We start from the raw sequence: 26,140 nt of genomic DNA on the forward strand, positions 1-26,140 counted from the left end.
TGATTATGAATTAACAACTGAAGAGTTACATTGTACGTGAAGTCCTAGAGTCAGTCTGGAAATGTCCACTCTGAATGGGCTAAATTTCATGATTTCACGATCGTACAGTCAGTTCGTTGCTGGCAAAATAAAAGCCTCACCCTTGCATCTTCCTCACACATCTCAGTTTTCAAGCCCTCAAAAATGGCACCATATAATAACCAAAGGACTCAGTGGTAACATATACTTAGATAAGCAATATACCAAAGCTTCCAATGCCATGGAGAGAAGGTGATGTGCAACCTTTGCCTAACAGGGGACAGAAGCCTGTGTAATGTTCCCCTCTTTGATGGAAAATTCTGAGTGATTTTTTTGAATGGAAGCCACTGTGCTGTGGGCAGTAGGTGGTATGTCAGGAATCAGGTTCCTACAAGACTTTAACATCAGTGAGAGAGACAAGACAATCATTCAAATGATTAGCTGAGAGAACTCAAGAGATCACACTGTGCTTTGCAGACATTGTTTTACTTGTGTGAGAAAGCAGACAGCTTAGGTACTAATATCATTCTGCAAAGATATTTGAAGTGCAGTAATAGAGTGCACCTGGAGTGTGTGGGTTGACAAGAAGCCAGAGACACAGATGTGTTGTGGGAGAAGTCTTAGGAACTGCTGGCAAGCAGATAGTTTGGCTGTCTAACATGGGTAGGAAGGCGGCAAGGTGCAGGCTGACAGGGGCATGACTAATGAGCAGGTACCAGTTGTATCTTCCTAGGAAAGTGACCTGCGGATGCTTTGTACTTTGCTCACTTTCTAATTTGAATTTTGAAGTCACATAAAAGTTTCCTTTCAAGATTTCTAAAACCTGTTTTTCTAAGTTAGAAATATTGCCGCTAGGTGGCAGCAGCATGCATGATTGCATTTTTTTTTTTTTTTTTCTTTTTAAATGGAGGCAGGAAGAAAAATAAGAGTGTGAGAGAATTAGACTACCTTTCAATAAAAATTAAATCAAATATAAATATCTCTGTTATTATCATTCAAGTTGATGCTTACATGCACATTAAAGCAAAGAGACTGCACACAGAGGCCCTAGGAAAGGAAGTCATGGTTAGACAGAAGCTGAGTTCAGACAAACCAGACTTGAAATCCTCAGTTCAGTTCAGCCGCTTAGTCGTGTCTGACTCTCTGTGACCCCATGGACTGCAGCACGCCCGGCTTCCCTGTCCATCACCAACTCCGGCAGCCTTCCCAAACTCATGTCCATCACGTCGGTGATGCCATCCAACCATCCCATCCTTTGTTGTCCCCATCTTCTCCCGCCTTCAATCTTTCCCAGCATCAGGGTCTTTTCCAATGAGTTGGTTCTTTGCATCAGGTGGCCAAAGTATTGGAGTTTCAGCTTCAGCATCAGTCCTTCCAATGAATATTCAGGACTGATCTCCTTTAGGATGGACTGGTTGGATCTCCCTGCAGTCCAAGGGACTCTCAAGAGTTCTCCAACCCCACAATTCAAAAGCATAAATTCTTTGGTGCTCAGCTTTCTTTATAGTCCAACTCTCACATCCATACATGACTACTGGAAAAACTGTAGCTTTGACTAGACGGACTTTTGTTGGTTGAAATCCTAGCTTTGCCTTTTATTGACTATGTGATCATGGGGAAGCTAAATTAACCTCATAAAATTGTTACAATGATTAGAGGAAATAAGTGCTTGGTATAAAGTTAATGTTCAGTGAGAGTTATTATTATAAGCATAGCTTCTGTAGCTCTTGAGTTTTCCTTTAAGAATTTATTTCTATAAAGAAACATTAAATCATACAAGTGAAATTGGAAACTTCTTTGGATTTGTGCATATGTGAAAAGCTTTAGGGTAGAAGCATGACAAAGTTCCAGCAACTTCCCTCTGCCAACTGCAACTTTCCTAGAGAATCATTTTGCTAACTGACCTCTTTCACTAAACGCTTCCAAAAGGCTACAATCTAAAAATCTATAGGGACTTTATAGGTATTTCCCTGGTGGCCTGGTGTTTAAGAATCTGCCTCATTCCATGGCTGATTCATATCAATGTATGACAAAACCCACTGAAATGTTGTGAAGTAATTAGCCTCCAACTAATAAAAAAAAAAAAAAAAAAAAAAAGAATCTGCCTCGTAATGCAGGGGATATGGGTTTCATCCTTGTTTGGGGAACTAAGATCCCACATGCTTCAGAGCAACTAAACCCATGTGCTACAACTACTGAACCCACATGCCACAACTAGAGAGAAGCCTGCTCACTGCAACAAAAATCCTGCATGTTACAACTAAGACCTGAGACAGCCAAATACATAAATTAAGAAGAAAATAAATAAAAATACATTAAAAAATAAAAACAAAAAACTATGCATAAGTGACATATAGAAGGTATTATGTGTATTATACTCTAGATTAATAAAACTTTAATGTCCTCTTTATTGACTATGCCAAAGCCTTTGACTGTATGGATCACAATATAAACTGGAAAATTCTGAAAGAGATGGGAATACCAGACCACCTGACCTGCCTCTTCAGAAATCTGTATGCAGGTCAGGAAGCAACAGTTAGAACTGGACATGGAACAACAGACTGGTTCCAGACAGGAAAAGGAGTACATCAAGGCTGTATATTGTCACCCTGCTTATTTAACTTATATGCAGAGTACATCATGCAAAATGCCAGGCTGGATGAAGCACAGCTGGAATCAAGATTGCTGGGAGAAATATCAATAACCTCAGATATGCAGATGACACCACACTTATGGCAGAAAGTGAAGAAGAACTAAAGAGCCTCTTGATGAAAGTGAAAGAGGAGAGTGAAAAAGTTGGCTTAAAGCTCAACATTCAGAAAACTAAGATCATGGCATCTGGTCCCATCACTTCATGGGAAATAGATGGGGAAACAGTGGAAACAGTGAGAGACTTTATTTTTGGAGGCTCCAAAATCACTGCAGATGGTGATTGCAGCCATGAAATTAAAAGACGCTTCCTCCTTGGAAGAAAAGCTGTGACCAATCTAGACAGCATATTAAAAAGCAGAGACATTACTTTGCCAACAAAGGTCCATCTAGTCAAAGCTATTGTTTTTCCAGTAGTCATGTATGGGTGTGAGAGTTGGACTATAAAGAAAGCTGAGCACCAAAGAATTTTTGCTTTTGAACTGTGATGCTGGAGAAGACTCTTGAGAGTCCCTGGGACTGCAAGGAGATCCAACCAGTCCATCCTAAAGGAGATCAGTCCTGAATATTCATTGGAAGGACTGATGCTGAAGCTGAAACTCCAATACTCTGGCCACCTGATGCAAAGAACCAACTCATTGGAAAAGACCCTGATGCTGGGAAAGACTGAAGGTGGGAGAAGAAGGGGACGACAAAGGATGAGGTGATTGGATGGCATCACCGACGTGACAGACATGAGTTTGAGTAAGTTCCAAGAGTTGGTGATGAACAGGGAAGCCTGGTGTGCTGCAGTTCATGGGGTCACAATGAGTTGGATGCGACTGAGCGACTGAACTGAACTGAGTCAATTCATTAAATTTTCACATACTTTTTAAAAAGTAAATAATTTTGGACTAGAAATCAACTACAATTTAAAATAACAATAGAAAAGATAAATGAAACTAAAAACTGATTCTTTGAAAAGATGAGGAAAATGGATACACCTTTAGCCTGACTCATCAAGAAAAGAATGGAGAGGCCCCAAACCAATAAAATCAGAAATGAAAAAGGAGATGTTTCAGCCAACACCACAGAAATACAAAGGATCATAAAAGACGACCATGAACAATTATATGCCAATAAAATGGACAACCTGGAAGAAAGGGACAAATTTTTAGAAAGGTGCAATCTCCCAAGACTGAACCAGAAATAAACAGAAACTATGGATAGATCAATTAACGGTAATGAAGTTGAATCCATAAGAAAAAACGCCCAACAAAAAAAGCCCAGGACCAATTGGCTTCATAGGTGACTCTACCAAATATTTAGAGAAGAGTTAATGCCTATCCTGTTCAAACTATTTCAAAAAATTGAGAGCGAAGAATGCTTCCCAACTCATTCTATGAGGCTAGTGTTACACTGATACCAAAGCCAGACAAGATACCATAAAAAAAGAAAATTACAGGTCAATATCGCTGTAATTGTGATGAACACAAACACAAAAATTCTCAACAAAGTACTAGCAAACCAAATCCAGTAATACTTTAAAAGGATCAGACACCATGATCAGGAAGGATTTATCCCAGGGATATAAGGATTTTTCATCATCTGCAAACCAATCAATGTGACACATCATATTAACAAATTGAAGAATAAAAAACCATATGATCATCTCAAAAGATATAGAAAAAGCTTTTGAAAAAATTCAACATACATTTTTGATAAAGACTTTCCAGAGAGTAGGCATAGAGGGATGATACCTCAATGTAATAAAGGCCATCTATGAAAAACCCATAGCTAATATCATACTCAGTAGTGAAAGCTGAAAGCATTTCCTGTAAGATCAGGAGGAAGATAAGAATGCCCACTCTCACCAGTTTTATTCAATATATTTTTGGAAGCCTTCTAGGCACAGCAGTCAGAGAAGAAAAAGAAAAGTAATCCAAATTGGAAAAGCAGAAGTAAAACTGTCATTGTTTGCAGATGACCTGATACTGCACATAGAAGATCCTGAAGATGCTACCAGAAAACGACTAGAGCTCATCAATGAACTTGATAAAGTTGCAGATACAAAACTAATACACAAAAATCTGTTGCATTTCTATACATTAGCAATGAAAGATCAGAAAGAAAAATTGAACAAGAAATCTTATTTACCATTTCAATAAAAAGAATAAAACACCTAGGAATAAATCTACTTAAGGAAACTAAAGACATGTACTCTGAAAAATAGAAGATGCTGATGAAGCAATCGAAGATTACACAGATGGAAAGATACACCATTTTCTTGGATTGGAAGAATCAGTATTGTTAAAGTGACCATAACACCCAAGGCCATCTAAGGATTTAATGCAATCACTATCAAAATACCAATGGTGTTTTTCTCAGAACTAGAACAAATAATTTAAAAATTTGTATGAAAACACAAAAGACCCCAAATAGCCAACGCGATCTTGAGAGAAGAGAACAGAGCTGGAGGAATGAGACTCCCTGACTTCAGACTATCTGCAAAGCGACAGTAATCAAAACAGGGTGGTTCTGGCGCAGAAATAGACACATGGATCCACGGAACAGGAGAGAGCCCAGAAATAAACCCATGCACCTATGGTCAGTCAACCTGTGACAAAGGAGGCAAGACTATGTAGTGGACAGAAGACAATTTCTTTAATAGGTGGTGCTGGGGAGAACTGGATAGCTTCACGTAAAAGAATGAAATTAGAACTTTTTCTAATACTATATAGAAAAATGACCTAAAAATGGATTGAAGACCTAAATGTAAGACTGGATACTGTACTATACTGGATACTAGAAGAAAACATAGAACACTCTTTGACATAAATCAGAAATAGTTTCTGGATCTGTTTCCTAAATAAAGGAAATAAAAAACAAAGATAAGCAAATGGGAACTAGTTATACTTAAAAGCTTTTGCACAGCAAAGTAAACCATTGACAAAATGGAAAGACAACCTACTGAATGGGAGAAAATATTTGCAAATGATATGACAGACAAGGGATTAATATCCAAACTATTTAAACAGATCATACAACTCAACATAAAAAAAAGATTTAAAAAATGGACAGAAAAACTTAATAGACATTTTTTCAAAGAGTAAATGCAGATAGCCAACAGGCACAGGAAAAGATGCTCAACATTGCTAATCATCACGGAAATGCAAATCAAGACCTCAATGAGATATTACCTCACATGTTTCAGAATGACTACCATCAAAGAGAACCCAAATAATAAATGTAGGCAAAAAGATGTAGAGAAAAGGGACCCTTTATACACTGTTGAGAAGAATGTAAATTTGTGTAGCCACTCTGGAAAACAGAATGGAGATTTCTCAAAAAACTAAAATAGAACTACCATATGACCCATCAGTTCTATTCCTGTGTATTTATCTGGAAAAAACCCCATTAGTTTGAAAAGAATTATGAACATGTATCTCAATGTTCATAGCAGCATTTACAATTGCCTAGATACGAAAACAATCTAAGTGCCCATCAACAGATTAATGGATAAAGAAGATGTGCTATATATATGTATGTATACATGCACACACACACACAAACAAACCCACATAGTGGAATACTACTCAGCCATAAAAAGAATAAAATGTTGCTATCTACAGCAATATAGATGGATGTGGAGGTAAGTAAGATATCACTCATATGTGGAATCTAAAAGAATAAAATATAATAATATAACAAAAAAGAAGCAGACTCACAGTTTTAGAGAACAAACCAGTGGTTACCAGTTGGGGGTGAGGGGCAATTTAGGGATGGGAGAGTAGAGATACAAACTATTGGCTTGAGGATATATTTATATAACATGGGAAATGCAGCCAGTATTTTGTGATAACTGTAAGTGGAAAGTAACCTTTAAAAATTGTATAAACAATTTAAAAATATTTAAAAAATTTAAAAAGTAAAGAATTATGGACAGCAATCAATTACATACTTTTAAACTACACTTAATATATGAAAAAGATATGAATTATAAAAATACTTTACAAAGGCTATAGGTTATACAATCATGCTGGTCTATAAAGAAAATTAACATAGTCTATCCAATTATACAAAAAAATATGTAGAATATGTAGAAAAAAATACCTTTAGAATTCTGAAAATAAATATTTGAGCTGTCCTCCAGATAATCATTTATTACCAACTGAGGCAATAACAGAATGCTTTAAATAAATATGCATCAACATGCCATACAATCATGCTTATATTGGTACCAAGTACTGTAGTCTAGTAGTTCCACTCATGGTACTCTGGTGTGGTGTTATGTTATGAGGCATATCATAAATAATTTGATAGAATAATAGTTAAAATATTGAAGGTACTACTTTAATATAATTATAGGCTGGAGACTTCCTATTTTACCTTTGTAGTCCTTTTCATTTCAAAAATGGTTTCTTGAGTTGAAAATAATTTTCTGAGCTACAATTAGCATGATGAGAATTGTGCAGATCCAGTGCAGGTCCTTTAGATGTGTCTTGGCTGGTGAGGAGCCATATTAGGAATTGCTCTTCTTGGCTACGTTCATTCATCCTAATGTTCTTTGAACTCCTCGCACAACTTCACCCTTCTTTGTTATTGCTCAAGCTTTTCTTCTGCCTCCAATGGCTTTTCCACTTCCCTTACTTCTTCATCTAGCTTCCTGTAAGATTGTTATTCAAATGTTACCTCTTCTGTGAAGCCTTTTAATCCTACCAGGATCTATCACTTCCTCTCTGCTTGTTTTATGAATACTGTTATTTTCATTCTCATTCATTCAACATCCATTTGAATGCCTGGAATGATAACATTCAAGCCACATAGCCTCATGATTTGAATGTGTATCAGTTATTCCAGCAGGAATGTGGATGTTTACATACAAGGACCATTTCTTAATTATCTTTGTACTCCCAGAGCTCAGTGAGAAGTGACAAGAGTAGGCATTCAGTAAATTTATGAACTAAAAAAATAAAGAGCATATTGTGTCATGGACTATTAGAATCTTATATGGAAGGCTATAGGTGAGACTGATCAAGGGAAGAGGAAGGAAAAGGAGCAGAATAAGTAGAGAGTAGGCTGTAAATCTCAAAAAAGCACATCACTTGAAGCCAAAGAGCAAACTGTTCCACAGTTCCAACTGAAGTTGCCAGCAGCCGTTTCCCAGTGGACAAGAGTACCAGGATCCTTTGTTCACCATGCATTTTATGTTAGTTATCACATCCCAATCTTTAGGTCCCCTCAGCAAAGCCATTAATTGCTTTTTAAGTTGGCTACAAAGTGGATATTAAAGTCCTTGATACTTGCCAGAGGGAAAAACAAACAGGATCCATGAATGTGCAGGGTCACAAGCTGGTACAAAGATAGGAAAGCCCATGTGCCTAGAAATGAAAAGTACAAGGTAAATCAGGGTATAAGAGAGAGACCCAACCTCCTTCTGTGTGTCCCAACCCTTGGGTCTGCCACTGTGTTCTGTGTGCTGTTAGACAGTGGAAAATCAGCACCATGAAGATACTGGTCTTGGTCTTGGTTTGTCTACAGTTCTCAGAGGGCATGGTAAGGTGTGTATTGGGATTTAGTTTCATCATGAATTTGTGTGAATGAGCATGACAACCTAGAGAAGAGCAAAGGACTTCTTCCATAAGCCTCTTGGAAAGGCAGTCAGATTGTTCCTTGATATCATGAACTGGTGTTGGGCCACTGCTGTGGGTCAAGACTTAAATGAATGGTATGAGAGATAGATAGATAGAGAGAGAGAGAGAAAGAGAGAGAGAGAGAGATTGTGTGTTGGGTGTGTTGTTGCTTAAGAAGAAAGGATGCATGATCCCTGCCTCAACTTACAGGAGGGACTGGGGAGAAACAGGCATTTCTCCTCTGGAAACAATTTATAAGTATAAAACCAAATATATAGTGTAGTGTATTTCCATGCTGGAAATACTTGAGTGACTGTGGTGGTCAGAAATTGCTAAAATCTGGGAGTATTTCCTAAGCTCTTTTGGGTAGAGTACTGAAGAAGTTTGGAAGCCCTAGGTTAGGTCCTTGAAGGGACTGCTGTGATGGGATGTGTGAAGCTCATTCGTTTGGTTTACCCTACCTTCTGTAGAATCATCCTGAGAAAAGGCAAGTCTATCTGAGAGGCAAAGGAGGAGTAGGGTATACTGGAGAAATTCCTAAAGAACCGCCCAAATGTTGATCCATTTTCCAAGTATCATTTTGGTATTAATGCTCTTGCTTATGAGCCCTCCACCAACTAACTGGATGTAAGTGAAGTGGGATGTGGTATTCATGACCCTCAGCTAATAACCATTGTTAAATACTTATTTGTGCCTCTCATTAGCTTTGATTTTGTACTAGTTATTGAACCTAAGTTTCACATTCCTATAGAAAGTATCTGAAAGTTACAAGTTGGTGCTAATAGTATGGTCTTCTCAGGTGACTCAGTGGTAAAGAATCTGCCTGCCAGTGCAGGAACTGCAGGAGACAGGTTTGATCCCTGGGTCAGGAAGATCCCCTAGAAAAGGAAATAACCCACTCCAATATTCTTGCCTGGAAAATCCCATGGACAGAGGAGCTGATGGGCTATAGTCCATGGGGTTACAAAGAGTCAGATGCAACTGAGCTCACATGCAGGGCTGCTAATAGTACAGTAGCTCCCCTTCTTTCTTTCTTTCCTCTCTTCTTTCTTCCTCCTTTCCTCCCTCCTTTCCTCTTATTACTGGCTCATCCTTCTACAGCCTTGTCTGTGTAGTAAAGTGATTCATATTGGGAATGTTCAAGTCAATTAAGAGACTGAAAGAACATCCTAACAATGAGCTGCAGGGGAAAGAAGGAAAACATATGCAAGTCCACCAGGCAAAATATACAGTGGCTCCACACACTGTATATAATCTCCCTTTTCTGAAAAGATTTACAGGAACCTAGAGCAATTATTTGAATGTTCTTGAGGCTACAATATCTGCATAGGCATCTTAACATACATAGAGTCTCAGAGCTGGAAGGTACTTTAATGGATCTCCTATTTCAAATGCCACATTTTACAGATAGAGGAACTAGAGACAGGCAAATGACCCAACTGACCCCAATTCACTTAGAACTAAAACTATCTCTTAATAAAACTTCTCTTCTTTCCATGCTACCTTTCACTCTAGACTCTCTAGCTCCCTTTGCAAGTATGTGACCAGGAAGGAGGAGAATGGTGGTGAAAGTATCTAACACTAGAAGAGAAGGGGAGACTAGTGTGTATGTGTGCAAGTGTGAATGTAGGCATGTGTCCATAAAGCTGGACAGTGGATAGACACTGGGAAATGAGAAAAAAGTGATTCTTCTTCTTCTTTGGGTAGTCTGATATTACAAAGCAGAAAACAATTTTGGAAGAGGATATTGTCTTTCCAGACCAGGTCTTAGATAGTCAAAGATTTGCAATCAGGGATAAAAAAGTGGAATACTGAGAACATTTGACTCCAGGTGGAAAGGAGAATTGGTGGGAGAAGTCTCTTATTCCCCAAGGAAATCATTTGAGCAAAATGTGACTTCAAGTGGGCCAACTTCTTCCCCATCCTTTGGATAAGGCTTGGCTGCTTAATGAGGGTGACAAACCTTTCTTTGCAGTCTTTCTACTTTGGGGAGATCAGCATTGGGATGCCACCTGAAAATTTCCTGGTCCTGACCCCTTTGGGCTCCTCCAACCTGTGGGTGCTGTCCACCTACTGCCAGACTGAGGCCTGTTGTGAGTACACCACCATCACTACCACCCCTGAATGGGAGGGGCAGCATCCAAATTGAGCACTGGCTTATACTGCTAAGTCCAGAGTTCTTGCTGCATAAACATTATCTCTTCCTGCTAAAGTTGGGAACATCTGGATGTCTTGCCTTTGGTCTACATTTCAGAAGTGCTGACAGTTCTAGGGAGAGACAGCAGACACAGAATGAGGCTTCCATTCCTTTCTACTTTGTTCTTTCGCTCAGCTCTCTCCCATGGGCTGGAATTCCTGGCATTTTTGAAGAGATCCATCCCTCAGGGACAGTGGGTTGGAGAGAATTTGGGCAATGTATGTTATCCAAGGGGACAGGCTTTGCTGTGGCCAACATAGTGTGTCTACAGCACAAAATTGTTGAGGCTGAGGCCCTATCACATCCATAGTCTGATGACCCCAGGTTGTCAAGGGTAAGTTGTCTTCAAGTATTTTGGGAATTAATGACTGACACTAATATTTCATCTTCCTATAGCCACTCACACTACTGTGAGTTCAACCCCAGCAAGTCCTCCACCTTCAGTGTCAATGGACAAACCTATACGCTGTCCTGTGGGAGCGGAAGCCTGAGTATGGTCCTGGAATATGACACTGTGACTGTGAGTGATGTTCTCACAGCTGTGGAGGCTCTGTGGTTTGCCCCCTAGTTTCTAGAGCCTTAAGTTTCCAGACAAATCCATAATTACTAATTTAGTACAACCTCCCCAGAAGCTAAGAGGTGCAAAGGATATCAAAGGCCATGTAATTCAATCTTCCTCCCAAGACAGGCTTCCACAGCAGTCCTGACTGCCGAAAGCTCTTTATGTGATGTTAAGGTTGCTGTGTCTTTTGACTTTGCTTCCTAGTCTTAACTGTGCCCCCTGGAACCACCTAGAATAAACCCCCTCTGTCTTCCACACAGTTTCACTTTGGATATTTGATGACTTGTCCTTTCACTATTTTCTTATTTCCTCATGTCTAATTCTCAAAGTTCTCCATTGTTCTTGCACATGGATTGTTGAGCATAAAACTAGCTTTATAAATAGAAAAAGAAATAGGAGAATAGGAAAAAACTATTCTTTCACTGTAAATGGATGTGGAAACTATAACTCCAGAAAGTGATTGCTTCTACTTGCCCAACACCTATCTTTTTTTTTCTGGGATACACATGGTTGAGTGATGTTGTTGCCCTTTCCCTTTCCACCCTTGCCCTCATGTTTGAGCTCAGCATGAAAAAAACCAACTTCCTCTCCTGGGAGGGGTTCTAGATCCCAGACCCCGGGCACCTAAGTCTGAAAGAATTTACCCACCTGAATTGTGAAGCTCTCTGTCTGCTCACTCCAGGCTCAGAACATTGTCATTGATAACCATGAGTTTGGCCTGAGTGAGAATGAGCCCAGCGACCTTTTCTACTATTCAAACTTTGATGGGATTATGGAAATGGCCTACCCCAGCTTGGCGGTGGGGGGCAACCCAACAGTCATGCAGAACACGCTGTAGTAGGACAAGCTGACCCAACCCTTCTTCAGCTTCTACTCCTCTTGGTAAGAACCCTTGTCCAGGGAAGGGCCCATCAAATGAGGCTCTGTGGGGGCTTTGGACAACTCAACATCAGACAGAGCCCAGGTAAAAAAAAGTTTCCTGATAAAATGAGTATAATGTGCTATATACAATCCCACATATATTTCTGAAAATTTGTAATTACATTTTGGGGGGAATTTTATTTTAAATGCACTGGAAGAATTTATCATAATGACCATATTAGCCATATGATGACTCTCTTATTAAAAATGAACAATGCTCCTTCAACATTTGTTCAGTAAATCCAGAGATTGCTGTGTTGGATTTGCACAGCTGTAGAATGATTGAACAAGCTCCATGAGCATTTACTATAAAGAGAAGAGAAGTGAAGTGATAACTATAATAACACCTCTGGCTTTATAAAATATTCTTGTAGCCATAACTTCATATGACATCTGAAAAATCCTATTGGCCCCAGTTTGCCAGTGAGGAAATGGAGGCTTAAACAAGTTGTGAATATTAAACAAGTTCAGTATCTGGTAGGCATGAAGCCAAGACTCCAGCTCAAAAATCTTGATCAGAAATCCAGTACTTTTCATCTGGACTCAAACTTCATGGCAAACTTTACTCCCTGATCCTTTATTCCTAAACACATGGTCCTCAGGTTACCTGATCCAAATGGCTTACTCTGAGGACTGGCAGGCCCAGGTAGTAAACACAGGAGGCCTAGAACCTCTTCAGATTACCTAGTTATCAAATTGACCCCGATAGGAGCATCCCCATCATGGCACACTTGGGGTCTCTGTCAGGCCCCATCCCAGGTACTCTCAGTGGGGTTTCTTCTTATCCTCTCCCTGTCCAGGGAAGGCCTCTCTGGGATACTCTTATAGTCTATTTTCAGGTGCCTGTCCTCTCCTTTATGACGGAGTCTGTGTTTCCAAGTCTCTGACATTTTGGGTGTTTCTCTGAGAATTCTCCTCTCTATAGTACCTTGAGCTAGGTGGAGTCTGCGGAGCAGCTGAGAGGCCAGTGTACCCTTGTTCTGCTGTTCCTCTGTGTCTGAGGGAGAGAGGAAAGGGAGGAGGAGAGAGAGGAACTACCCGACCCATCTGTGCTGCAGGACTCATGCACTTGGCCTTTCTCCCCAGACAGCCACCTTATCAGTATGGTGGAGAGCTTATCCTGGGAGGCATGGACACTCAGCTCTGTTCTGGTGAGATTGTCAGGACCCCTGTTCTGTGTCAGGGAGCTGTACTGGCAGATTGCCATCCAGGATTACGTAGAGTGGACAGTTCCTAGGGATTATGGGCACTCCCATAATCTCCCAGCATGACAGTATTGCCCATCCCTCTCATGACATGGATTTCTTAAAGAATCACCAAACCTCCAGGCTGAGGTGGTCCTGGAGCCCAGTAGATTCTGGCGTCTAGCTCTTGACTGAACCTTTAGAACTGGCCACTGAACTTTGCCATGCCAGCAGGTTGGTCATTCTTAGGCCCTCTGAATTAACATCTTTGTTCTTAAAGCCTCATTATCCCATCAGCATAATCTCTACCCACTTCCATCATCAGCAAGAGTAATGCTGTCACTTTTTCTTGGGGATGGTCTTGATCGCTGCCTGCTGTACAATGTCATGAAACTCCGTCCATAGTTCTTCAGGCTCTCTGTCTGTCAGATCTAATCCCTTGAATCTGTTTGTCACTTCTACTGTATAATCATAAGGGATTTGATTTAGATCATACCTGAATGGTCTAGTGGTTTTCCCTACTTTCTTCAATTTAACTCTGAATTTTGTAATCAGGAGTTCATGATCTGAGCCACAGTCAGCTCCCAGTCTTGTTTTGCTGACTATATAGAGCTTCTCCATCTTTGGCTGCAAAGAATATAATCAATCTGACTTTGGTATTGACCATCTGGTTTTGAACCATGGTGTTGGAGAAGACTCTTGAGAGTTTCTTGGAATGCAAGGAGATCAAACCAGTCCATCCTAAAGGAAATCAGTACTGAATATTCATTGGACTGATGCTGAAGCTGAAACTCCAATACTTTGGCCACCTGATGCAAAGAACTGACTCTTTCAAAAAGACCCTGATGCTGGGAAAGATTGAAGGTGGGAAGAGAAGGGGACGACAGAGGATGAGATGGTTGGATGACATCACTGACTCGATGGACATGAGTTTGAGTAAGCTCTGGCAGTTGGTGATGGGCAGGGAAGCCTGGCATGTTGTGGTCCACGGGGTCTCAAATAGGTGGACACAACTGAGTGACTGAACTGAACTGAATTGAATGCTGTCACTGGTGTTTTCCATATTTCAGATATTATGCTAAATATTTCACTATACTATTGCATATAAGAATATATAATGCTATAAGGATGTCAGCATCATATTGCATTCTAGAGGTAGAGAGAAATCAAGGCTCAGAGGTTAGTAAGTTATCCAAAGTCACACATTTCATGAATTTTGAAATTTGAGCACAAGCTTATCAGATCTCCAAATTCATGATCGTGAGTCTGTTACTTCTACACTTAAAGCTGCCAAGTATTTTCCATTGCATGCAAGTTTAAAGACAAAATGCCTTGGTTCTGTATTAAAGACCATATAAAACCTAGGCCTTCCCTATCAATATAGCCTTCCCACTACTTCCTGATCTGAAGCATAGATGTCATCAAGTCCTTGCACCTTGTCATAACTTTCTTGCTTCTTTTGTTTGTATCACCTGGTGTACCCCTCTTCTCCTCTGTGATTATTTGAACTTTAGGCAAACTTCAGAGCCTGGATTAATTCCTATCTCCTCAAAAACCTCTTCTGGAGGCCCAGTCTATGGTGATCTCTCTTTGAATCCAATAGTATTTACCTGTGCTCGTTTCACAGGTTGTATGTCCTAATTGCTGGGACACTGGAAAAACCTGGCACAAGTAGATTAAAGAAGACATGCACAGTTTTGCTTTCTAAGGACTGGAGAGGTCGCCAGTCCAAGACTGAGGCTATTATTCCAGTAATCACAAAGGCCCAGTAGCATCATGTGGACAGATGTGTCATAGAGTGGCCTTGCTTCCTGGAAGATGCAGAGTGTTAGAGCTCCTGAACTGGTGGGTGATAAGAGGAGGACAAGAATCATGTTTGCAGAAGAGGCACCTGACTTTTTCTTTGTGCTGGTGTCTCTGTCAGGTTTGCCATTATGACCAGGCCACTGGTTAGTGTTCTGAAGGCTGCCAGGCCATTGTGGATACCGGGACTTTCCTGCTGGCTGTTCCCCAGCAGTTCATGACCTCCTTCCTGCAGGCAAAGGGAGCCCAGGAGAATGAGAATGGTGATGTGAGAAACCAGAAGCCAAGGGTTTCTCTGCACATCCAGGTGGCCTCAGTATAGGAGCCCAACAGCATGAGTTCATGAGAGGGAGGAGGAAGTGTTGTGGGGGACGCAAACCCCCGGCAGGACAGAACTGGTGAAAACAAAGCTTGAACCTCCAAAGCAAAGAAGGGAAAGGAAAGGGAGTAATGCTAACTCCATCCAGACTGTGAGGTTGCGCTGAGTGGTTGTCAGGAGGTGCTGCTTGTCTATTGTAGGTTCTAGGAGCACATTTCAGCTCAGTCTGGCTGCTGTCATTTGCATGAAATAGAGTCAGGGCACAGTGCACTTCTCCATTCCACTTGGTTTTCTTCCTTCGCTAGGAATGCACCTTAGGGCTTTACTCTGAATAGCCTTCTGTCCCCATGTCTGCTCCCCTTGGTACCCATATCTGGTTTGCTTTTCCTTGCATGCAGATATCTGTGTGTGTGTGTGTGTGTGTGTGTGTGTGTGTGTGAGAGAGAGAGAGAGAGAGAGAGAGAGAGAGAGAGAGAGAGATGAATACATGGACTGATGCATACACATGTGGACATGAGAGGGTATGACTATACTTGTACAAATATGTGCCCATGCCTTTTCTCTATGATTTGAGGTTAGAATTTGGTCCTAGAAAAGCCGAACTCCTTATGACCATATCTGTACTCCCAAAATCTAAGAGCTGAGGTGTGTTTAAGGGAGGAATCAAGAAGCCAGAGGGTTGGTCAGTGTTGCGCTTGGGAGTCAGGCCTGGCCTACCAGTCTCTGCAACAGTCTCTGCTGGATGGTGGAGAAGAGAGTCCCACAGGAAAAGAGGGCCTTGGGCCTTTTTCTGGGCCCACAGTCCCAGGCGTTCTGCAGCATTGCCTTTTCTCTCTCAGTTTGTGGTAAGCTGCGACTGTGTGGAGAGACTGCCTACCATCACCTTCACCACCGGCGGGTCCCAGCTCCCACTGCTGCCCTCCGCCTATGTCTTCAATGTATGTATTTGCCCCAGGATCCCTGCATATATGCTCAGATGGGCCCAGAGGCTGTTCTGTGTCCCAGCTCGCATCTGGGCGCCTATGGGTGTTTCCAAGGGGCAGGACTGAGGGTGAACAAGAAGTTAGGGGCCCCCAGGTGTCATGGGACATAGGGTGGGGGACATTTCCATGGGGCAAGGCCTCTGCAGTGCCACTGGTGATGGCCTGTCTGCTGTCTCTTCAGAACAATGACTACTGCATGCTGGGAACTGTTCTCCTCCAGCAGGGAGCCCCTGTGGATTCTGGGTGATGTCTTCCTCAAGGAGTTTTACTGTCTTCGACATGGCCAACAACTAGGTGGGCTTTGCCCTCTCCACCTAGAGAAATGTGAGGCAGCCATTTCCACTCTCCCTGAGGACTCTGTAGTTGTCCTGATGCCTCTGGGGTGAGGGCAACATTTCAAACAACCCTGATTTCTTCAGCTCACAAAAGCTTTACTCACAGCTTCATGAAACTAATAAACTCAGAAATCTTCAAACATCTTCAAGGTTCCTTGTAATAAACAACTTAGTATTTGATTCCAGTTTGAAAGTTAGCAACAGCTGTTGGGGGATCTGTTAATTGATGGATGAGAACAGGAGGCATGGTATCTAGCTGCACGTAGAATGGGTGTCAAGGAGATGGTGGTTTCTGCATGAGGGTCCCTGGTTGGAGGTTTTCACCACTCCTGGCACTCTTTTCTCCATCACGATTTTCTCTCCATTCTTAAAAAAGAAAGTGAGCCATAGCAATTGATGACTCAAGAATTTTTAAGTAAACAGAAACCTACTAGAGCTTTTTAAACAGGTGCTCTGATGGCCAAATCTGATCAGAAAACAGTTGTTGTGTGTGTTTGTTTTTGAGGAGAACAGTACAGTTTTCATGAATCTGAATACTCACCGCATTTTTTTGGCCATTATACCCTACATGTACTCTCAGGCTGCCTAACAGATTCAATTTACCTGCCTGGGCCTGAAAGCGTTTGAGTTTAACGCCCCGATCTTATTTTACAGTGGAAAGAACTGAGGCATCAAATGACAATTACGTAGTTATTGTTAAAATCAGATCCAGAGGAGGAGCTAAGGTGGTGGAGGAATAGGATGGGGAGACCACTTTCTCCCCCACAAATTCATCAAAAGAACATGTGAACGCTGAACAAACTCCACATAACAACTTCTGATCACTAGCAGAGGACATCACATGCCCAGAAAAGCAGCTGATTGTCTTCGAAAGGAGGTAGGACAAAATATAAAAGATAAAAAGAGACAAAAGAGTCAGGGATGGAGATCCATCCCGGGAAGGGAGTCTTAATAGAGGAAGTTTCCAAACACCAGGAAACCCTCTCACTGGCGGGTCTGGGGGAAGTTTTCAAATCTCAGAGGGCAACCTAACTGGGAGGAAAAATAAATAAAACCCACAGATTGCATGCCTAAAAGTAACTCCCAGCAGAAAAGTTCCCCAGACGCCCTTAGCAGCCACCAGCAAGGGGGGTCTGAACGGAGAGGAGCGGGCAGCATTACTTAGGAACAAAGGACTGAGCAAATACCAGAGAAGAGCTAGCCGGCTGTGGACCAGCCCATCCCCCGCCGGAGGCAGGAGGCAGCGGGGAGGGGAAAGGGGCAAACTCGGCCCCAGAGAGGGCATCCCCTACCAAACTGCAAATGGGCTTCCCGTTTCTAACCAAAGACTTCCTGAGATTCTGGATGGTTGGCATCCTCCGGGAGGGTCACAGCTAGAGACAGCTCCCCAGAACAGACACAAGGTGCACTGGACCAGATGCGTCTGGAAACTGAGGCTGGGACTGGGGAGGGGAGAAGTTGCACTGCACCTGGGGAGAGTGTGCTCGTCAAGCTCCTGGCTGCCTCAGCTGCTCTGATGGGGAAGGCACAAAATGCAGGCCCAACCGAGTCTGCGTCTTTGTGGAGTACCGGAGAACCTGAACTTCAGCGGCTTAGGCCTGGGAAGTGCACACAACTCAAGGCCCACTCCCTGCAGAGCAGCCTGGAGCCTGAGCAGTGTAGACGAGGAAAGCTATATAATGCAGGAACATAACCCTGAGCGTCAATATACAGGCTGCCCAAAGTCACACCAAACCCTAGACCCATCTCAAAACTCACTACTGGACACTCTATTGCACTCCAGAGAGAAGAGATCCAGCTCCACCCACCAGAACACCGACGCAAGCTTCCCTAATCAGGAAACCTCGACAAGACAATCATTCAACCCCACCCACTGGGAGAAACCTCCACAATAAAAAGGAATCACAGACTACCAGAATACAGAAAGACCACCCCAAACACAGCAATCTAGTAAGATGAAAAGGCAGAGAAATACCCAGCAGATAAAGGAACATGAAAAATGCCCACCAAGCCTAACAAAAGAGGAGGAGATAGGGAGTCTACCTGAAAAAGAATTTAGAATTATGATAATAAAAATGATCCAAAATATTGAAAAAAAAAATGGAGTTACAGATAAATAGCCTGGAGACAAGGATTGAGAAGATGGAATAAATGTTTAATAAGGACCTAGAAGAAATAAAAAAGAGTCAATTAAAAATGAATAATGCAATAAATGAGATAAAAAAAACTCTGGAGGGAACCAACAGTAGAATAACAGGGGCAGAAGATAGGATAAGCGAGATAGAAGATAAGATGGTGGAAATAAATGAAGCAGAGAAGAAAAAAGAATCAAAAGAAATGAGGACAACCTCAGGGACCTCTGGGACAACATGAAATGCCCCAACATTCGAATCATAGGAGTCCCAGAAGAAGAAGACAAAAAGAAAGGCCATGAGAAAATACTCGAGGAGATAATAGCTGAAAACTTCCCTAAAATGGGGAAGGAAATAGCCACCCAAGTCCAAGAAACCCAGAGAGTCCCAAACAGGATAAACCCAAGGCGAAACACCCCAAGATACATATCAATCAAATTAACAAAGATCAAACACAAAGAACAAATATTAAAAGCAGCAAGGGAGAAACAACATATAACACACAAGGGGATTCCCATAAGAATAATAGCTGACCTTTCAATAGAAACTATTTAGGCCAGAAGGGAATGGCAGGACATACTTAAAGTGATGAAAGAGAATAACCTACAACCCAGATTACTGTACCCAGCAAGGATCTCACTCAGATATGAAGGAGAATTCAAAAGCTTTACAGACAAGTAAAAGCTGAGAGAATTTAGCACCACCAAACCAGCTCTTCAACAAATGCTAAAGGATCTTCTCTAGACAGGAAACACAGAAAGGGCGTATGAATGTGAACCCAAAACAACAAAGCAAATGGCAACGGGACCATTCTTATCAATAATTACCTTAAATGTAAATGGGTTGAATGCCCCAACCAAAACACCAAGACTGGCTGAATGGATATGAAAGCAAGACACCTATATATGCTGTCCACAAAAGACCCACCTCAAAACAAGGGACACATACAGACTGAAAGTGAAGGGCTGGAAAAAAATATTTCACGCAAATGGAGACCAAAAGATAGCAGGAGTCACAATATTCATATCAGATAAAATAGACTTTAAAATAAAGGCTGTGAAAAGAGACAAAGAAGGACACTACATAATGATCAAAGGATCAATCCAAGAAGAAGATATAACAATTATAAATATATATGCACCCAACATAGGAGCACCGCAATATGTAAGGCAAATGCTAACAAGAATGAAAGGGGAAATTAACAATAGAACAATAATAGTGGGAGACTTTAATACCCCACTCACACCTACGAATAGATCAACTAAACAGAAAATCAACAAGGAAATGCAAACTTTAAATGACACAATGGTCCAGCTAGACCTAATTGATGTCTATAGGACATTTCACCCCAAAACAATCCATTTCACCTTTTTCTCAAGTGCACACAGAAACTTCTCCATAATAGATCACATCCTGGGCCATAAATCTAGCCTTGGTAAATTCAAAAAAATTTAAATCATTCCAAGCATCTTTTCTGACCACAATGCCGTAAGATTAGATCTCAATTACAGGAAAAAAAACTATGAAAAATTCCAACATATGGAGGCTAAATAATATGCTTCTGAATAACCAACAAATCATAGAAGAAATAAAAAAAGAAATAAAAATATGCATAGAAACGAATGAAAATGAAAACACAACAACCCCAAACCTATGGGACACTGTAAATGCAGTGCTAAGGGGAAGGTTCATAGCAATACAGGCTTACCTCAAGAAACAAGAAAAAAGTCAAATAAGTAGCCTAACTCTACACCTAAAGCAACTGGAGAAGGAAGAAATGAAGAACCCCAGGGTTAGTAGAAGGAGAGAAATCTTAAAAATTAGGGCAGAAATAAATGCAAAAGAAACAAAAGAGACCATAGTAAAAATCAACAAAGCTAAAAGCTGGTTTTTTGAACAGGTAAATAAAATTGATAAACCGTTAGCCAGACTCATCAAGAAACAAAGGGAGAAGAACCAAATCAACAAAATTAGAAATGAAAATGGATAAATCACAACAGACAACACTGAAATACAAAGGATCATAAGAGACTACTACCAGCAGCTCTATGCCAATAAAATGGACAACTTGGAAGAAATGGACAAATTCTTAGAAAAGTATAACTTTCCAAAACTGAACCAGAAAGAAATAGATCTTAACAGACCCATCACAAGCAAGGAAATGGAAACTGTAATCAGAAATCTTGCAGCAAACAAAAGCCCAGGACCAGATGGCTTCACAGCTGAATTCTACCAAAAATTTAGAGAAAGAGCTAACACCTTTCTTACTCAAACTCTTCCAGAAAATTCCAGAAGAAAGCAAACTTCCAAATTCATTCTATGAGGCCACCATCACACTAATACCAAAACCAGACAAAGATGCCACAAAAAAAGAAAACCACAGGCCAATATCACTGATGAACACAGATGCAAAAATCCTCAAAAAAATTCTAGCAAACAGAAACCAACAACATATTAAAAAGATCATCCATCATGACCAAGTGGGTTTTATCCCAGGAATGCAAGGATTCTTTAATGTCCGCAAATCAATCAATGTTATACACCACATTAACAAATTGAAAGATAAAAACCATATGATTATCTCAATAGATGCAGGGAAAGCCTTTGACAACATTCAACATCCATTTATGATAAAAATAAAAAACCCTCCATAAAGCAGGAATAGAAGGAACATACCTCAACATAATCAAAGCTCTATATGACAAACCCACAGCAAACATTATCCTCAATGGTGAAACGTTGAAAGTATTTCCCTTAAAGTCAGGAACAAGACAAGGGTGCCCACTCTCACCACTCCTATTCAACATAGTTTTGGAAGTGTTGGCCACAGCAATCAGAGCAGAAAAAGAAATAGAAGGAATCCAGATAGGAAAAGAAGAAGTAAAATTATCACTGTTTGCAGATGACATGATCCTCTACGTAGAAAACCCTAGAGACTCTACCAGAAAATTACTAGAGCTAATCAATGAATATAGTAAAGTTGCAGGATATAAAATTAACACACAGAAATCCCTTGCATTCTTATACACTAACAATGAGAAAACAGAAAGAGAAATTAAAGAAACAATCCCATTCACCATTGCAACGAAAAGAATAAAATTCTTAAGAGTAAATCTACCTAAAGAAACAAAAGGCCCATATATAGAAAACTATAAAACACTGATGAAAGAAGTCAAAGAGGACACAAATAGATGGAGAAATATACCGTGTTCATGGATTGGAAGAATCAATATTGTGAAAATGAGTATACTACCCAAAGCAATCTATAGATTCAATGAAATCCCTATCAAGCTACCAATGGTATTTTTCACAGAGCTAGAACAAATAATTTCACAATTTGTATGGAAACACAAAAAACCTCGAATAGCCAAAGCAATCTTGAGAAGAAGAATGGAACTGGAGGAATCAACCTGCCTGACTTCAGACTCTACTACAAAGCCACAGTCATCAAGACAGTATGGTACTGGCACAAAGACAGGAATATAGATCAATGGAACAAAATAGAAAGCCCAGAGATAAATCCATGTACCTATGTACACCTTATCTTCGACCAAGGAGGGAAGGATATACAATGGAAAAAAGACAACCTGTTTAACAAGTGGTTTTGGGAAAACTGGCCAATCACTTGTAGAAGAATGACACTAGAAAACTTTCTAACACCATACACAAAAATAAACTCAAAATGGATTAAAGATCTAAATGTAGGACCAGAAACTATAAAACTCCTAGAGGAGAACATAGGCAAAACACTATCCGACATAAATCACAGCAGGATTCTCTATGACCCACCTCCCAGAATATTGGAAATAAAAGCAAAACTAAACAAATGGGACCTAATTAAACTTAAAAGCTTTTGCACAACAAAGGAAACTATAAGCAAGGTGAAAAGACAGCCTTCAGAATGGGAGAAAATAATGGCAAATGAAACAACTGACAAAGAATTAATCTCCAAAATATACAAGGAGCTCACACAGCTCAGTTCCAGAAAAATAAATGACCCAGTCAAAAATAGGCCAAAGAACTAAACAGACATTTCTCCAAAGAAGACATATAGATGGCTAACAAACATATGAAAAAATGCTCAACATCACTCATTATCAGAGATATGCAAATCAAAACCACAATGAGGTACCATTACACACCAGTCAGAATGGCTGCTATCCAAAAGTCTACAAGCAATAAATGCTGGAGAAGGTGTGGAGAAAAGGGAACCCTCTTACACTGTTGGTGGGAATGCAAACTAGTACAGCCACTATGGAGAACAGTGTGGAGATTGCTTAAAAAACAGGAAATAGAACTGCCATATGACCCAGCAATCCCACTCCTGGGCATACACACTGAAGAAACCAGATCTGAAAGAGACACGTGCACCCCAATGTTCATTGCAGCACTGTTTATAATAGCCAGGACATGGAAGCAACCTAGATGCCCATCAGCAGATGAATGGATAAGGAAGCTATGGTACATATACACGATGGAATATTACTCAGCCATTAAAAAGAATTCATTTGAATCAGTTCTAATGAGATGGATGAAACTGGAGCCCATTATACAGAGTGAAGTAAGCCAGAAAGATAAAGACCAATACAGTATACTAATGCATATATATGGAATTAAAAAAGATGGTAATTATAACTCTATATGCAAGACAGAATAAGAGACACAGAAGCAGAGAACAGACTTTTGGACTCTATGAGAGAAGACGAGGGTGGGATGTTCTGAGAGAATAGCATTGAAACAAGTATACTATCAAGTGTGAAACAGATCGCCAGCCCAGGTTGGATGCATGAGACAAGTGCTCAGGGCTGGTGCACTGGGAAGACCCAGAGGGATGGGATGGGGAAGGAGGTGGGAGGGGGGATCGGGATGGGGAACACATATAAATCCATGGCTGATTCATGTCAATATATGGCAAAAACCACTACAATATTGTAAAGTAATTAGCCTCCAACTAATAAAAATAAATGAAAAAAAAAATCAGATCCAGACATATTTACCATATTGCTAAGTAATGAAGCTCGTTGTATGCAAGTTACAGGGGCATGTAAATGTAGGTGAGGCTTGGCTCTGGCCCTCTAGGAATTTTCAGTCAAGTGAAGCATATTGCTTGTTTTCTTTTTTTAAAAAAAATTTAATTTTTGTATTTAAAATTTTTAAGTTGTTTATTTATTTTTATTACTTTCTTCCAGTTTTATTGAGATATAATTGACATGCAGCATCATCTAAGATTAAGGGTTTCCCTGGTGGCTCAGGTGGTAAAGAATCTACCTACAATGCAGGAGACCCAGGCTCAATCCCTGGGTCAGGAATATCCCATGGAGAATGGAATAGCACCCCACTCCAGTATTCTTGCTTGGAGAATTTCATTGACAGAAGGAGTCTGGTGAGCTACAGTCCATAGGGTCACAAAGAGGCAGACACAACCTAGCGACTAACACTTTCATAATGATTTGACTTATATATATCATGAAATGATTACCACAATAAGTTTAGTGAACATCCAGTCATCTCATACAGATATAAAAGAAAAAGAAAAAATATTTTTCCTTGTGATGAGAACCCTTAGGATTTATTTCCTTAACAACTTTCATATATAGTTGTTGTCAGTCGCTCAGTCATGTCCAACTCTTCACAACACAACTATATAACATAAAGCAGCGTTAATCATATTTATCACGTTGTACATTACATCCCTAGTACTTACTTATCTTATAATTAAAAGTATATCTTTTGACCACCTTAATCCAATTCACCTATCCCTCCACACTTTGTCTCTGGTAACCACAAATCTGACCTATTTTCCTCATGAGTCTTTTTATCTGTTCATTTGTTTTTGAAGTATAAGGGACCTACACACTGTGTTAATTCCTGGTGCACAACATAGTGATTTGATGTTTGGTATTGACTGGCTGATGGGCAGGTAGGCTGCCAATACTAGTAGACTTGAGTAAGGATTCCAAAGTGTCACTTTCCAGTACTAGAGTTCTCATGCTGGAAGGAGTTCCCCTGATGGCTATTGCCAATGTCTGTGTCCACAGGGAACGTCCCAGTTCCCTCTTGCCTCTACAAGAGGCCTGCAAGATCAGCAAGTGGGTCAGACTGGAATCCCTTCAAATTATTGCCTCTGCACTGGGTTTCAGAGTGAGTGAGATTTTGCACGTGTCTTTTAGGAGTGGAGTCTCTGCTTCCTACAGCCCTTTTGTTCTCCTGTAGGCAAACCCCACTCACCTTCAAAGTCAGACATTCTCGTTTTCCTAGTTACAGGGTCCCCAGTCTGGGAAGCTCAATGTGAAGCTTGAATCCCTCACTTTTGGGGGGAGAATTTCTACATTTGTGATTATCTTCCTGTTTGTGGGTCACCTACCTGGGTGTGTGAGTCTAGACTATACCACAGCTCTGTTCTTCCTACCCATCTCATTGTGATTCCTTCTTTATATTGTTAAATGTGGGCTAGTTTTCAGGTCATTCTCATCAATAGTTACTCTGTAAATAATTGTAATTTTGGTGTGTCCATAGGATGAGGTGAGCTGAGTGTCTTCCTACTCTGCCATCTTGGCCACTTCCCTTGATATGGCATTTTACTTTTTTGGCACTTTTTCTGTTTGAAGTAAGCCCACTTGCTGAATTTGCACTACCTCATTATCAGTGATCATCTGGAGTAGGTTCTTCTCATGCAGAAATGCTGCCTCCAGGAAACTAAAAACTGTTATTGCTCTGGGACCTCAAACTACTTCAACCAATGTAATTAGGACATATCTGGAAAGAAAGATGTAAAGTATTATCAATCCAGATGTGTAGGTTGTTGTTGGTGGATGTAGGTATGTATTTTTCTAGGGGCTTCCCTGGTAGCTCAGCTGGTAAAGAATCTACCTGCAATACAGGAAACCCTGGTTCAATTCCTGGGTTGGGAAGATCCCCTGGAGAAGGGATAGGCTACCCACTCCAGTATTCTGGCCTGGAGAGTTTTATGGATAGAGGAGTCTGTCGGGCCATGTAACACATAATGCATTGATTTTATTGGACTGAGGTGTGTCTGCTCTTGAGCCATTCCTTCTTTCTTTTCTGTTGCATTTCTCTGATGAAAGAAATAGTCTTTGTGTCAAAGGGAAAGGAGTTGCAGGTTAGCCCCAGTTCACCTCCATCCTCATCCCCTGGCCTGTCAGCCACTGTCCCTGCCTCAGTTTCTTCTTTATTCATGCTCTGGCCTCTGGGCTCAACTACATAGAACAAAAATTTTGAGTTAGAGATGTAATTTCTGGGAATTTCTCAATACCTGCTGCTGCTACTGCTGCTGCTAAGTCGCTTCAGTCGTGTCCAACTCTGTGCGACCCCATAGAAGGCAGCCCACCAGGCTCTGCCGTCCCTGGGATTCTCCAGGCAAGAACACTGGAGTGGGTTGCCATTTCCTTCTTCAACGCATGAAAG

The 26,140-nt window shown here is 40.8% G+C and overlaps 1 pseudogene; it reads left to right on the plus strand.

Moving 5' to 3' along the window:
* Positions 1-8,151: 8,151 nt before the first annotated feature.
* On the plus strand, positions 8,152-16,566 carry LOC133074512 (pepsin B-like; annotated as a pseudogene).
* The last annotated feature ends 9,574 nt before the right edge of the window (positions 16,567-26,140 follow it).

The sequence above is a fragment of the Dama dama genome, chromosome 20, assembly GCF_033118175.1.
Source record: "Dama dama isolate Ldn47 chromosome 20, ASM3311817v1, whole genome shotgun sequence".
Taxonomy (NCBI): Eukaryota; Metazoa; Chordata; class Mammalia; order Artiodactyla; family Cervidae; genus Dama; species Dama dama.